Source organism: Limulus polyphemus, unplaced genomic scaffold, assembly GCF_000517525.1.
Source record: "Limulus polyphemus unplaced genomic scaffold, Limulus_polyphemus-2.1.2 Scaffold2786, whole genome shotgun sequence".
Classification (NCBI taxonomy): Eukaryota; Metazoa; Arthropoda; class Merostomata; order Xiphosura; family Limulidae; genus Limulus; species Limulus polyphemus.
Window position 1 is genome coordinate 12777 of NW_013668396.1, and position 17449 is coordinate 30225.

The 17449-nt window shown below is 34.3% G+C and overlaps 1 long non-coding RNA gene across 2 annotated transcripts in view; it reads right to left on the reverse strand.

Annotated features, from left to right (window-relative positions):
* Positions 1 to 567: 567 nt before the first annotated feature.
* Positions 568 to 17449, reverse strand: part of LOC111087873 — a 97883-nt gene continuing 81001 nt past the window's right edge. For both annotated transcript variants that reach the window (XR_002612501.1, XR_002612502.1), the window contains one exon: positions 568 to 783. This is a non-coding gene — a long non-coding RNA (uncharacterized LOC111087873). The remainder of the gene's footprint in view (positions 784 to 17449) is intronic.

Consider the following 17449-nt stretch of genomic DNA (forward strand, 5'->3'; position numbering starts at 1 on the left):
TTAGTAAGCTCATTGTTTTGGTAGTTTAGTAAGTTCATTGTTTTGGTAGTTTAGTAAGTCTACTGTTGGTAGTTTAGTAAGTCCATTGTTGGTAGTTTAGTAAGCTCATTGTTTTGGTAGTTTAGTAAGTCTACTGTTGGTAGTTTAGTAAGTCCGTTGTTTTGGTAGTTTAGTAAGTCCGTTGTTAATAGTTTAGTAAGTCCATTGTTGGTAGTTTAGTAAGTCCGTTGTTGGTAGCTTAGTAAGTCCGTTGTTTTGGTAGTTTAGTAAGTCTACTGTTGGTAGCTTAGTAAGTCCATTGTTTTGGTAGTTTAGTAAGTCCATTGTTGGTAGTTCAGTAAGTCCATTGTTGGTAGTTTAGTAAGTCCATTGTTGATAGTTTAGTAAGTCCATTGTTTTGGTAGTTTAGTAAGTCCATTGTTATCAAATGACACACTTATGTGAATTTTACAAAGAATTAATCTAGGAAACTTACTAAATTTTATATTTTGAAAAGTTTACTGAACAAAACTAATCTTTTAAACAGATTCATATTTTAAAATAAAAAATCTGGTAAGCATAAATTTAATGTTTTATTTTTTCTGAAGTATCTTGGAATAAGCTTTACCTTCTAATTAAACTTGTCCAGTCAAAATTCAAAGTCCTGGATTTATTCTTCTTTGGATAGTCCATCTCTGTTCTTCGCTACTGAAACATCTATAACACCACACAAACGATCTCTGTTGTCAACTGCTTTGGTCTGTCCTTTCATAACAAACAAATGTAGCTGTAAAACGATAGAATCTGAAAATATAAAGAAATGTTTGAAATAGTTTCAAGAAGAAACTAAATATTTAATAAGAAATATAAAAGGTTGTTTTCACATAACTCCTGAAAAAGTCATTTTTTTTTCTTTTTCTTGATTAATTTTATCGAATTTAATGTTTCAACCGAATGATCTTCATTTTGATTTGTTGGCTTTTTTGCATATTTACACAATTATAAGCAAGGACTATCTAAGCTAGCTGTCCCTAGCTTTGAACTGAGAGATTGAGGAAAGGTAACTAAACAACAGTACCCACCGTCAACTCTTTGTTACTTTAATAGAACTTGACTGTTATTCCATAACGCAACCAAGCATGGAGCGCGATTTTGGAACAACGAGATGCGAACTCTGGACCTTCAGGTTAACAGTGAGGCACGCTAACCATACCTTATCGGCTTGCAGGGTAAGGTGGATTAACTATTTTGTTCTTATATTTGTTTAGGAATCTTAACGTCTAATAAATAATAAATAAACTTAGTATTACGAAAATTGTTTAATTTCGAAGTCTAAGTTCAAAGGAGGTCCAGTTCAATCTACACTTTGATCAACGTGAGTTATTGGGTTATACTAGTTTCGGGGAATTTCATTCCTCATCAGTAACCCTTGAACTTAGACTTCGAAATTAAACAATTTTCGGAATACTCGGTTTATTTATTATATCTGCTATTATGCTGCTATATAATGTGAAGAACTGAATAGTGGCCAGTGACACTTTTTCTTCACTTTACCTATCCAGTGTATAGGTACTTCTCATAGTGACTACGAAGCATGTTCGCGCCAACAGTATGTTTGAATCTTAACGTTTCATTCATATTATCATTCCGATTTCCCAATACACTATGAAAATGTTAGTTACATGGCTGGTTTTAGTGGCAACCAATACACTGTGAAAATGTTAGTTACATGGCTGGTTTTAGTGGCAACCAATACACTGTGAAAATGTTAGTTACATGGCTGGTTTTAGTGGCAACCAATACACTGTGAAAATGTTAGTTACATGGCTGGTTTTAGTGGTAAGTGATTACATGTGCCCTTAGTACAGATGTGGTTTGGTCCAGTTGTAGAGCTGTGTAATTTGGAGCTGGTGATCTGGGTTAAAATCCTTGCGATACCATAAACAATTCCTCGTAATTCAAACTTATGGATGAGAGCCAATGTGTTAGCGTAGATGGTGTTGACTGTTGATTGATGTATGCTGTTGACTGATTTCTTTCCCTCTTTTCAGTAGTTCTAAACTAGAGACAGGGGCAGATAGCCTCAGCACCGTTAGCATAAATACAAAATAATCTTAATGCTTAGTCGTTTGATTTCTTGATTTCAGATAATTTAAATTCATCTACTTTCTTTTTATGTCTGGACCTCGACAGTAGCAGAAGCACATATATCATTTAAACTACGACTTTTGTACAAATTATGCCTTGAAATGTAGTCCCCAAAAGAATTGTAATAAAGTTAGTGTTATTGCATCAACATGTTTAATTTGAGTATAATTAGTAGAGCTAATTTCACTAAACATGCCATTGCTACTTTGAGCCCCATTAACTCTTGTATAAAGGAAATCTCCAGTAACAGTAATAAGCTAAGTAGTATTAGATTTAACCAGTTATTTGATGATTCGCTTCAAGATAACACAGCACAATGTATCTCTGTAATTAACTCAGTTAATAAGGAAGTTTACTTTTTATGTTCCATTTTAACGTTGATAAAATTACATTTTCCAAAATCTAAGCCACATTTATAGATATTGAAACTTTTGCCAGTTATCATACTAGTAGAAGGATATCATGTTTCCAACAAATAAAATAAAACAAACAAAAAAACCAAACTCGATGGCCAACAAAAATGTTAACCAATTTCTCGCTGACACAGAATATATCCAAGGACTGAGTATATTATTATTGAATACTAAATCAATGTGGAAACGAGTTATTATTTTCACTTTAGTAACAAATTAGTACAGTGGAAAGAATAGCTCGTTTTCACAGTGATTACATATTCACAGTACTCATGAGCCACTGTTTGTTTGTTTTAGACTTTTCACACAAACTTACACAAGAGCTATATATACACATAACCGTCTTCTTTTTGAACTGATAGACTAGAGAGAAAGCAGGTAGTCAACAGCACCCACCGCCAACTCTGGCGCTACTCTTATCTGACAAATAGTAGGATATGCACTCGCGTGTGTATCGCACGTTTTACAGGAGCCACGAATCCTGAGTCGGAGCAGATTTACCACTAGGCCATCTCCATGAGCAACAGGCCAGGAGTAGTTTACAATAACACTGATAAATACGTCTTTGCTTAGTCATTTGATATCGTTAATATTTATAACCCATCTTTATGAAGTCAGCTCAAGGTGTGGAGCAGGTTTAAAGTACATGTTTGTACAAAAACTTGGGTGATTAAACTGTAGAAGAAAGAAGAGGAGTGCTCTTGGAATAAAAGAAGAAACGTGTTAAATATGACAGAAAAATATCTTTAGCGCGATTGATGCTCTTAAACCTGAAATTACCAACTTGTTTTAATACTGTTCCTATGGACGAGGGACCATATATTATATTATAACTTGTTTTGATACTGTTCCTATGGACGAGGGACCATATATTATATTATAACTTGTTTTGATACTGTTCCTATGGATGAAGGACCATATATTACATTATAACTTGTTTTGATACTGTTACCTATGGATGAAGGACCATATATTACATTATAACTTGTTTTGATACTGTACCCATGGATGAAGGACCATATATTACATTATAACTTGATTTGATACTGTTCCTATGGACGAGGGACCATATATTACATTATAACTTGTTTTGATACTGTTCCTATCAATGAAGGACCATATATTACATTATAACTTGTTTTGATACTGTTCCTATCAATGAATGAGCATATATTACATTATAACTTGTTTTGATACTGTACCCATGGATGAAGGACCATATATTACATTATAACTTGTTTTGATACTGTACCCATGGATGAAGGACCATATATTACATTATAACTTGTTTTGATACTGTACCCATGGATGAAGGACCATATATTACATTATAACTTGTTTTGATACTGTAACCTATCAATGAAGGACCATATATTACATTATAGTTTGTTTTGATACTGTTCCTATCAATGAAGGACCATATATTACATTATACTGAGTACAACACTCGGAGTAAAGAACTGACCAATATAGATGGTATTTCATCGTTATTTTATTTGTGTGCTAGTCATATGTCATTAGGAAACCTGTAACCAACTGAGTCATGGATCCATAAGCAATTTGGTAAATAAAGATTTTTGTAAAATATGTTTATAAAAGCCGATAGTGTCTATGAATCTTAACAGTAATTCTGGGCTTAACGAACACCAAATACATTGCTATGAAGATAAAGTTTCTCTGAGCGGCGACAGTTGATCCAAAGAGATTTGTCTGGATAAAGGCATGTCCCCAAAATAAATGCGTAGTGTAACAACACCTTTCAGACACAAATAGCCTTTTTATAAGGCATGGCATGCGTGGTGGTTAGGGCACTCGACTCGCAATCTGAAGGTCGCGAGTTCGAATTTCCGGCACACCTTTCAGCTGTAAGGGCGTTATTATGTGATGGTCAATCCCACTATTCGTTGGTAAAAGAGTATCCCAAGAGTTGGCGGTGATAGGTGATGATTAGCTACCTTTCTTCTTGTCTATCACTGCTAAATTAGAGACGGCTAGCGCAGGTAGGCCTCGTGTAGCTTCGCACGAAATTCAAAACAAACCAAACCCTTTTTAAAAAATGTCTTTGGGAGAGCAAGTATTTAAATGCACGGTTGATGATTCTGAAGAATAAGGTTTCATGAAAACTGATAACTCTTTGAAGTAACTCTTTAAGAGTTTCTAATTTCTGTATAAACTACCATTTTACCTGCTTTTGTTGTGATTTTCTTGCCACATGGCCAACTGACAATTGTTATCTGTCTCTAGTTGTGATTTGTTTGCCACATGGCCGACTGACAATTGTTATCTGTCTCTAGTTGTGATTATCTTGTCACATGGCCGACTGACATTGTTATCTTTCTCAAGTTGTGATTTTCTTGCCACATGGCCGACTGACAATTGTTATCTGTCTCTAGTTGTGATTATCTTGTCACATGGCCGACTGACAATTGTTATCTGTCTCTAGTTTATTGAATTGTTGTATTGGTATTAAGGAAGGCAACAAACATATCACTTATAATATTATTGCTTACTACTAAGTTGTGTGTCATTGGTAGTTGAAACTTATTTTTCAAACCATTGAACCTTTAAAGTTTGGCCACAGTAATTCAAACAAAACAAATGTCATGTGGCAAATTTTACCCTCTTTAAGATAATAATTTCACAAAGAATAACTAATAGTTGAATATTATATGATCACCTACTGCCTCAAGCTATTCATATCTACATCACTATGAAAACTATACAAAACTTTTTTATAAGGATTAATATGATAAGCACGATTATTATAACATAGACACATACGAAAAAAAGAAAACATTTGTTTGATATTAGTATCTTAATCTGAACATCATTTTATGCACGTATGGGCTAAATGTCTAGGTCAGAGACCCTCTAGGGTCTATAATATAGCCATCCCTAATTTTGAACTGACAAGAGGGATGGTAGCCAATCAGCAGCACCCACCCTTACAAGAACTTTGTACAATTCCTGAAACTGAACGAGGTTGAATGTATTCGCCTCGAACCCTGGATCTTCAGATACACACTTCACTACTCCAATAGTTAATACCTGGTCCAACGTTTAATTTATCTATTGCTGAATCCAAAGCAATATTTAAAAATGTGTGAGAAACTATTTACAAGTATGAAAGAAATAAGTATATAGATGTCCACGAGTAATCCAGAATACTCAGTGTAAGTACCACTTAAACCTAATTACTAATTCTCTTCATTGGTGATTTGTATTAACCGAGCCATTTTTATGTGAATTCTATTGTATTTTGTTACCCTAACCTTAATACATCAAGGTGGGTTTTGACTCTCGTTTCAGGTTTATTTGATCCATTTTCTTCAAATAAAAATTATTTTTATACAGCTGAATATATATCTTATACATCGTAATATACAGGGATGAGTATGTTATATTAAAACGATATTGAATATGCAAGTCAGCAAATTACATGACAATTACAGTTGATATTATATCTAGATGGAATGGAATGTATCAAAACTACATTTTGACATTCTTTAGCGTTTCATACGGAATGTAATGCCACCAAAAATTGATCGCATTTGGGGAGGGTATGTAATAGCTCTTTCTGATACAAAGTATTAATATATTCGAATCATAAGCGGGAATTTAGAATTTCCAAGACCCCTTATTCTTAATGAAATTGAAAAAAAAATGAATCAATTTAATAAACAAGTATCTTCTCTCAGAAAATACGGATCAATTTAATAAACAAGTATCTTCTCTCAGAAAATACGGATCAATTTAATAAACAACTATCTTCTCTCAGAAAATACAGATCAATTTGAGGAACAAGTATCTTCTCTCAGAAAATACGGATCAATTTAATAAACAAGTATCTTCTCTCAGAAAATACGGATCAATTTAATAAACAAGTATCTTCTCTCAGAAAATACGGATCAATTTGAGGTACAAGTATCTTCTCTCAGAAAATACGGATCAATTTGAGGAAAAAGTATCTTCTCTCAGAAAATACGGATCAATTTAATAAACAAGTATCTTCTCTCAGAAAATACGGATTAATTTAATAAACAACTATCTTCTCTCAGAAAATACGGATCAATTTGAGGAACAAGTATCTTCTCTCAGAAAATACGGATCAATTTGAGGAACAAGTATCTTCTCTCAGAAAATACGGATCAATTTGAGGAAAAAGTATCTTCTCCCAAAAAATACGGATCAATTTGAGGAACAAGTATCTTTTCTCAGAAAATACGGATCAATTTGAGAAACAAGTATCTTCTCTCAGAAAGAATCCTGTAACAAGTCGTATATCAACCGTGGTAAGCAAAGTGCGGCGTTTTGTAACAGGTGAAGAACTATGTACACAAGTTGCTTTCCCGACATATCCGTTCAACCGGGGTCTACTTCAAGCAGCTGGAGAATGAAACGGATATTCATGATATTCCATACAAAGACATGCCAGTCAAGCCAACGGAAACAGCACCCATGGATTAGCAGTTATCAAGTTACAGTGGGTAAAAAAATTAACCAATGAAAATAGCAGCCAAACCAACATGCTTCGGGCTTGGTTTGAGTTCCATATTTATAAGACAAAGGATTCTAGCGAATCCAGCGTTATTTAGAGTAACCATAACCATATCTCATCTAATATAACAGCACTTGAGAGATAGCATAGGCTAATCACTAATACTGAAACCTGTCAAGTCATTGGTAATTGAGGCCAAGAAAGATGTAGAGGAGATACGTCCACTGGGAAACATCAGGAGTATGAAGTAAGTCCAGACAGATGGCATTAAGTTAAATGCGGTGAAGATGTTGAGGGAAAGTTTAGGACTAGTTGACACCGTCGAAGTCATGGAATGGATATACGACCAGAAACTGACACTGATCACAGCGACAGATAACTCAGTCAAGAAGACGTGAGTGCACAAGTAGGAAGGAGCCCTCTGGGGAGATGGGCATCTAGTTAGCGATTAAAACTTAGCGTTCTGGTTCTGCCAGAGCAGAAAGTGAGGCTAAGACGCACTTTTCTGTATGAGCAGTAATAGCAAAGATCTTGACAGGATCATACTCCTGAAAGACCATCTAAACTTCATCATAAGAGTGGAGATAGCTATTGTCCAAAGAACACAGTTAAAACTTTCGAGAGACTTGAAAGCTTATCTGATAACGACATACATTCCAACCTACGGTGACGAGAAAGTAGACCCCCTAGCGGGTAGAGCACAGCCCTTGGATGACCCGGTAAGATCTCTGGATAATATCGTCAATAGTGATCAACTAGAATAATGGAGAAAAGATGGTGGAAGTATGGAAGTGGGCGAATTGAATTGGCTATTATTACTAAAACAGCCCTGAGTAGATTATTGGAGGAAGAATAGCTCGTGCCAAGGTTTTGCCAAAATCTGCAAATGAATAATAATAGCAGCAGTAATAGTATTAAAATAATCGTACTTCTATTGAGTATCTGGTGCTTAAAATATACATATATATCAAAATATATAAGCAAGATACACACTGGTATATACCAATAAAGTAAAAGTGGTTGACACCTGTGGGCGGTGGTTGAGAATTAGAGAATGCAACACGTTATCTGGACTCCACATTGACAACCGTGCTGTGATGGAACTCCAAAATTGGAGGGATGAGAGAGAGTCCGTGGTTTGATCGGTTGTAAACTCTATTAAGTAAACAATAAATACACAAGACAAAAGGTAAGTTCGCATAATAAAGTTATGTTGTTGTTCTTCGAAACCGCTTCTCTTGTATATTTTTATATACAGATTGGAAGTATTTGTTCATTAATTTGGTTAGAAAGTGTTATTTATCGGACATTTAGCCAATACTAAATAAGTATGCTTTCACTAACTAAGTTTGTCATGTAGAAATGTTATAACCGTCATAAACGGTCGACAAGGCAGTATTGCAGCCAAATAGGACAACATGTTTGAAACTTCACTAAAAATAGGTTCGTCATAGTGGTTGTATAAAAATAGGTTCGTTATAGCGGTTATACAAAAATAGGTTCGTCATATTGGTTGTACAAAAATAAGTTCGTCATATTGGTTGTACAACCTATTTTTGTACAACCAATATGACGAACCTATTTTTGTACAACCACTATGACGAACCTATTTTTGTACAACCACTATGACGAACCTATTTTTGTACAACCACTATGACGTGGTTGTACAAAAATAAGTAGGTTCGTTCCAGTTTTTCGTTCATTATAGTAAAATTAGAAAACTGAATATTTGAAACTTTGCTAAAACTATTTTCTGATAAAATTTTTATTCTAATGACAGATGCACGGAATTCTTAAGTTTATTAAATCTGTCTTAATTTAGTGAGACGATTAAAGAGTGATTGATTAACTTTGGCTCTTTGCTGCTACACAATCCGTTTGGTCATTCATTTACTCATTAGATAAATAAAGAAAAAGATGTAAGCTTTGTGTATACACCATCTTTTAACGTTAAGTATGAAGGTCTTTTAACACTCAGTTATATATTTTTCATTAAAAATTGCTTTTACATTGGAGTTGTGTAAGTTTTCAGAGGGTTTTCTTATTCTAATTAAACTTTCCGGATTGTTTTTTGCTCCAGATCCCCCTATATGAGGAAACTGTAGTTTGAAAATTTCAGATTAAAAACAATAACATCATAACATAAAAACCTTTATTTATAGTGTGATCTGATAACCATTTAAATAATTCATCATTTTGTGATTTATCATAAAAATACTCATATTGAAAGTATGATCTGATAACTATAAAAATACTCTTTCATTGTGTGATTTTCATAGGATCATACCATAGCACCAAAGCGTCACGAAGGTTAATAGAATCAAAAAGAGGGAAAACACGAAAAATTCTGATACCTGTTTTATGATGTTTTAGTCTCAATACCAAAAATTAAAAATATGGTTCGCGACGTCAAAGTCTCAGAAATGTGTCTTTTATGTCTAAGTTGGTAATTTGAATTTTCGTCCAAACCTACTCGAAGGCTATTTACGCTAACCTTCCCTGATTTTTAAGTGACAGACTAGGGGGAAAGCAGCTATTCAACACCACCAACTCTTGGGCTACTCTTTATCAACGAATAGTGGGATTAGGCTGTCACGTTATAACGCCCCCACGACCCTGTTTAAGATAAATGATTTGGGGTATAAACATTTTAGCAACACTATTTAGTTTTCATTGATGTCATTAATGTATTAACTGCTTTTATGTAAGTTAATATGATTATTTGAGACTACATTTCAGTGCAAAGTGGTACAAGGGGCTATCTACTCTGTGTTCGTCGAGAGGGTCGAGCCTCAAACTACAGCGTTTTAAACCCTCAAGATCACCGCTGAATCACGGGTGGACTTTAGTTTTTAGAAACTAATCACGTGGCTGATTATAATCTATATACAGAGGTAAGTTTACGGACCTGCAATACTAAAATCCGGGGTTCGATTTCTTACGGTGGACACAGAAGACGGCTCAATGTGGCTTTGCTATAAAAAAAAAACAACCAAACAATGTAGTTACATTTATCTCACCTGTTAGTTGTATTTAATACAACATACACACCGTTAGATCAACTATGATAATAAACTTCAAATAGTATTTTTGTTCATTAATTTTGCAGTTGTTTTTTATCATAAGACGTTATTTATAAAATATGCACACATAGAAGTTAAGTAAGTTATATTAAAATGATTTTGGAGATTACGCACGTCGTTAAGTCCGGCTATGCTATAATCGACTACTGTGCTTCTTGAAAGCAGCGAGCATCGTTGTGTCCATTGCAAAAGGTTTTGTCGCAAGGATGTCACTGTCAAAGCACACTCTTCCTCCTTACAACTTCATGTAATCCATCTAGTGCACGATGGTGTCCCATCATCAGTTTTAACAGTCCGATAACTCAAATATTCCACCGCGATTTTATATAGGCTGTGGTCGTCACGTGACTTGCTGGTTTGCATATTTAATATCATTTTAATAATACGTACTCAACCCTCCGTAGTTCGAAGGTTTTTATATTACTTACTATTTTTAGAATTTCGCACAAGACTTCTATTATTTAGTATTTTTTCTATTTTAATTATTGCGCTTTTCCCTATTAATAGTACTGGGGCTGGTTTCCAAAAGAGGATTTGGTTCCACCCCCAACCAAAAAAAAAAATGTTTCTTGATTTCTCTTAGTTTTTTAGTTTCTCAACAACTGCTTTCAAAACATTAACCAATATTTTAGGTGTCCGTTTCCATAGAAACCTCTTAATCTTGTTTTGTATCAGCGAAAAACGTTGAATTTCATTTGATTGCTAGCTGGAGTACCCATCCCATGAAAGGTTATTTTAGGACATGAAAAGTTGCTTCTCTTATATGTAATTGTAAAGAACATAAAAACGCTAATAAGAACTGCAAAACACAAAATGTGAAACCGCAACTTTTCATGTGTCTCTGCATATACCCAACAAACATTCATGCCAAATTTGGTGAAGATTCATCAACAGGGGGGGGGGAGTAGGGGTAAAAAACGCAGAAACGCCCACAAAAACAGCAAAACTGAAAATTTGTATGTTTCTCTCATGGACCCAATGAACCTCCTTATCAAATTAGGTGAATATCCATCTACAGGGGGCGAAGTAGTGGTAAAAAACACAAAAACACCCATAAAAACCATAACTACGAAGCTTGGAAGATGTATTATAAATTGATTACCACACAACAATTAAGCAGTAGAAACACCGAAATGTTTTCTTATACTAACTTACTGCCATCTAAATCTAATGAACTGAGTAATTTTCACTTTGAAAAGTTGAAGGGACACAATTTAACTTGAAACATATGAGTTGGTGATCCTATTATAATAAAATGTGTTTTAATGCTTGACTGACAAATATTGAAAAACATACTCTCAAACAACAAATACAAATGGCTTTGACCAGGCTTGAAAATAACTGTTAACAATATTCATCTAGCACATTCAGTCATGATGATATTTTGTAAGTTTAATTTATTTGAATTTAAGTGAATTATTTTTTCTCATTATATTTTTGTATTATATTTAAAAGAACTTGAAACAGTTTAATAAGAATTTAATTATGCTTCTCCTCCCAGAATGCAAAGTCCCAACATGGCTGCAGAAGATGTCTGCTAGTGTGGAGTCCATAACATTTAGGCACAACAACAATGAATAAGGTATGTTCAAATACTCTTCATGGATTCAAGAGTTCAAACTAAATATATTTGTTTCTGAAGTACAATGCAACTTGAAAAAGAACAAACAACTGTATTAGATGGAGATGAATAGGCCTAAGCATGTCCAGGTATCTGAGATAAAATTTGCAAATAATTTGATCTCTAAAAAATATTTGTAGAACATACTAGTTGATACGTTTTAGTTTGAACAATGGAGCCTGCCAAATTACTTCAAACAGATATTGATGCAAGATGCCAAATTACCTCAAACAGATATTGATGCAAGAAAGTGGGCAAAATGTATTTGCTATGGTTACTTAGGAAATCCAGGTAAAATAGAAAAGTTTACTGAGAAAGCCATGGAGTAATTTTTGTAATGCTAATCGAAGAAGAAGATAATATGTTTATGAAGACTTGAAAGACTACATTGAGAGCATCGAAGAACTACCTAAGCCTTTATTAGAATTGGTTAAGTACCACAACTGATACGCAACCAATATGTGTAGAACTTGCCGAACAGAAGAGACAACTAGTTGTCAGTGATGAACCATAAACAAGTGATATTCAGCAAGACAAACCAAAATTCTCACGAAACATGTCCGTACATGTTCTGCCATACAACAGACAGAATTATCCATGTGCTTACTTCGTCAGAAAAACAAGCTAACTATCAAGTAGCAATTTGGCGGTATTGTCTTGAAGCAAGACCAGTTACACCTTCTCCAGATGGCAATGGATGGACTGTTGATGAATCGGTCGTGGGTTTTCATTGTCAAGACAGTCCTGAAGCACCAAAGACAGTGCTTCAGTGTGTTAGCTGCAAGTGTCGTGTCTGCTCACCTGATCAGTTCTCTAGCAAAAGCAGCAAACTGGCTTGCACTGGGGCATGTAACTGTGACAAGACTGTGAAAATAGATCAAACCATTTTGAAACTGAAGACCAGCTGGTGTCAGATGATGATTCAGACATTGAATGCCTGATTCTTGGTTGAACATTGCCTGTGAACACAGATTGTACTTTCATACAGACATTTTTATCTTATTGGCTTCTAAAATTAATTTTACTCCAAGTAATTTTAAATGGTGGTTCAACACACCTCTTAATTGATTTTTTTTTCCAATCTGAGATGATTGACCTTTATCTAAAGGTTTCTAAATATAAATGCTTTTATAGATAACATTAAAAGGTTTATTTTGTTTTACATTTAAGATGCTAATAAATTACCATTGGATACCATTTTGGCGTTTCTACTGCTAAATTTCTGTGTGTTTATCAATTCAAAAGAAACCTGGTAAGTTTCAAAGTGTCTGAACAATAACTTGACATATTAATAATAATTTAATTAAATTAAGCATTTTTCCTTAGTAAAAAAAACAATATTAAGTGGTTTCCATGACAACGGACACCTAAAACTTTACTTAAGGTTTTGAAATTAGTCGCTGTGGTCCCAAAGAACAACAATAAAAAAAATAAACATATGTTTGACTGAGGGTGAAACCAAACTGAAATTTTAAGAATCAATCGTAGGAGTATAACTATCTGAAATGAAAATTGATATTCCATAATTAACTAAAAACACCGATTTCCAAACTATTTTGGATGCCGAAAGCATTGTCCCAGAAAGAATAGAAATTTTACGAACAACCCCTTATATTTTGATCATTCAATGAAAAATAGTTACATACTTTAATAACAGCTATAATGGATAACACTGCCGTGGAGTCAAGAAAATATAACAGTAACAAGGACACGTAACCACATTCATTGTTTATCCTTAAAGAAGTACAGGTACTCATCTTTGCCAGGACCTTGCCTCATAGTGTATAGAGTATCGTGTTTTGTAACAATGACACGTAACGACATTCATTGTTTATCCTTAAAGAAGTACAGGTACTCATCTTTGCCAGGATCTTGCCTCATAGTGTATAGAGTATCGTGTTTTGTAACAATGACACGTAACCATATCCATTGGTTATCCTTAAAGAAATACAGGTGCTCATCTTTGCCAGGACCTTGCCTAATAGTGTATAGAGTATCGTGTTTTGTAACACTGACACGTAACCATATCCATTGGTTATCCTTAAAGAAGTACAGGTACTCATCTTTACCAGGACCTTGCCTCATAGTGTATAGAGTATCGTGTTTTGTAACAATGACACGTAACCATATCCATTGGTTATCCTTAAAGAAGTACAGGTGCTCATCTTTGCCAGGACCTTGCCTCATAGTGTATAGAGTATCGTGTTTTGTACAAATCAGAGGTACCTCTTCATACGCTATTCAAATTGAGCTGTCAAGAAGTTACAAAAAAAGTAAAGAAAATTGGTACCGGCTTCCACAAAATACATACACATATATATAAGAAAATAAAGCCAGTGCTTACTTTGAATTCCACAAAGAACCAATACTCCATTTGGTATTTAAAAAAGCTGGTACTCCAGTTGAAAAAATCCGAAAATAATCGGTAGTAAGTTCCATTGAGAAGTAGCAAGATTACATTCCGGATTCATATCCAGATTCTGCAGAATACATTCAATATAATTCCTAAAGAATAGGCTGTGTCTATGGTGATCGTACTTTGATCACGTGACTTACTACGTACACATAAGCCGTTTCATTTAACAATGTTGTTTTAGCGGTAGTAAGTATATAAAGTAACTCCACGTTCAGGGATCGTTAAGTATCGCTTCTCACAATTCTTATATAATAGATATTAAGATATCAAGAAGTGTAGTAGTAGTCTAACAAATATCCGTTTGGTATCACCCAACCTACTTCCTGTGGAAGAGTTTTTGGTTTTTAAAGAAAATTATCTAATGAACGCTTTTTTTATTAAGAAACTACTACTTAAATTCCGTATATAATATAAAAAGTCAACAATAAAACCTTTCAAACACTTCTTCACTTTGACTATAACTTTACGTATAAATATATCGATCTGGCCAGGCATGGCCAGGTGGTTAGGTCGCTTGACTCGCAATCTGAGGGGGGGGGGGTAAAAATGTGAAGGTAAATCCCACTATTTGTTGGTGAAAAGAGTAGCCCAAGAGTTGGCGGTGGGTGGTGATGACTAACTGCCTTCCCTCTAGTCTTACACTGTTAAATTAGGAACGGCTAGCGCAAATAGCCCTCGTGTAGCTTTGCGCGAAATTCAAACTATATTGATCTCGCTGACTATTTTTGTACCAACTACAAATATCTTGCATTATTCTTTAAAATTCTTTAAATTGTCCACAGGCTACTTCAAAACAATTTGTTATTGATAAATAACAAAATTTCCTCTAGAAGTTGAGGTTTTTTCCCTGCAGTCTCTAGTAATGAATTATTTAGGATACTTCTCTTGGAAAAAATACGAATGTCCTGAAAATAGGATATTGTATTATTATTATTTACTATAGTGTAACATGGAATAACATGCGCGTTGCCGTGGCAACAGCTAGTAAACTTTTGGAATCTTTATTGTTATGACGTCATCACTATCCCTTCTTGTGCGATAGCTTTTAGCGGTCACCTCACGTAAACAAGGAATTTCAACCTTTAATCCGAGAGAAAATGCAATCCCCTTTTATGAATGTTGAATTAATAAAATCGCAGTCATTCCTCTTTTCTTACCATATGTAGATCACATCTATATACACTCTAGCACTATTCATTAATCATCAAGATCTTCATGTCTTCTGGCATGTTTATGCTCTGGATGGAGCACTCATATGGCAGGCGAGCACGGCAACAAATCACAGAATAAATGCAGGGACCCTTTAATTTCCACAATGAATTACAATACATCGGCAAGGTAGACGCGGGCGAGAAAGAGCAACTGCAAGCGACTGAGGAAGTTTATGGTCATGAGTAATATATTAGTGCAATTAAAGCTCAGTAAGCAAAGGGATGAATGCTCTTTAGCAAAATAATATTCACCAGAAATGACATTTCGTCTGGATGAAAGGTTTGCATTATTTCCACTCTATGAAAGGCACGTCAGCTTTTAATGGAACAGAACTTTTCCGCAGCATGCTTTAATTAGGTTATTATTGTGGAGATTCCGACTAGAAAAATCTCAGCAGCTCTGCTATTCCATTTAGCGTTTGTTTCTTCTGGCAATGAATAGCCACGCGTTAATGCTGGTCGTATTTCATTAAAATGTGATTTTTAATAATACACGTCCAACGTTTTGCACTCTGTCAACGTATAATCATCGTTTGCATGGTTGTCTTTCTCAACTTGTCAGGCTATAAGTAAAAGATGACACCAACTTTCCAGAGCTTCTTTCCTACCAACAAAATATGTATAAAAATCGTAACACTACTACGGTGTTATCACATATACATTTTTTAAATTTACTATTTTGGTGGTTTAATCTGAGCTTCTAAGCTCTCTATCAATCACTCTGATAAGAGTTAAATTTGGACTTATATATGCATTTATATGAAATACAAGGGCTCATCGAAAGATATTTCTACTATATGTCCAACAAAATGGATTAAGATATTTGTCAATAGTATAATGTATTTTGAAATATATAGTATATAAGTTAAGTTTATTCAACTACAAAAAGAGCCGGTATATTTTAGATTCATCAATCTAAGAAAAGGTGTGGTGGAATCTAGTCCAATGACTCTTAACCATTTCCAATATCATTCATCCCTATAAGTTTTTCACAAAAGTTCGCTCAGCCCAGTTCGAAAAAACAAAACAAAAAAGTACTAAATTATAATGTAAAATTCTTTATTATGACTTAAATATACATCAAATTACAACTAGAATGAATACAACAGAAAATAAGTGTATTTATCAAACTACAACTAGAATAGATAATAATAATAACTAATGACTTTTTTGTTCTTGAATTTGTTGTATAATTGATAATACCCATTCATTCTCATTCTGATCTCATTAACCCCTGGGTGAACCATTCATCCAGTTGAGAAGCAATGATCTAGTTTTATAAAAAATGTCTGATTATTCGGTCTCCCTTTCAGCCGTGGGGGTGTTATAATGTGACGTTCAAACCCACTATTCGTTGGTAAAAGAGTAGCCCAAGAGTTGGCGGTGGGTGGTGATAACTAGCTGCCTTCCCTGTAGTCTTACACTGCTAAATTAGGGACGGCTAGCGCAGATAGCCCCCGTGTAGTTTTGCGCGAAATTAACAAACAAACAAACTGATTATTCGGAACGAAACTATGAAGCACTGCTTGAAAAAGAAATTATATACTTGCAGGGTATTTATTTGGGTTACCATAGAAAGGATTCCAATAAGTGTCAGATTTATCCTCATTAGAATTGTTTTTAATGAACGAAATGGAGCAGAAAATTCAGAAAAGAAAATTTTTGGGGCGAAAACTTTTTGTTTTTATACTAATGATTTTTTTCACTGTAAAAAAGTTTTAGATGAAAGAAGCTACATAAAATGAAACATAAATGATTGAAATACAAATTAAGTATTTTTTTATAAAGTTAAAGAAAAAATTTAAATATTACAAAACCTATAATATAGAGTTGTCCACAAATGTATCAGAGAAAGAGAGGCAGTTAGTTGCACGTCAACAAGCTCTATAATATGTTCTGGGTTTTTCAGTATTACTGGAAGACCTGACGTTTAAACCCGTTCCTGACTCTTGTACTGCATTTCGGGTCGTCCTGTTAAATCAGAGTTTTCATAGTAAAATAAACCTAGTTAGGCTTAACTAACTTATATATACATACATACGTTTGTGTGTTACGCTTTATATAGTTAATAATGCATCTT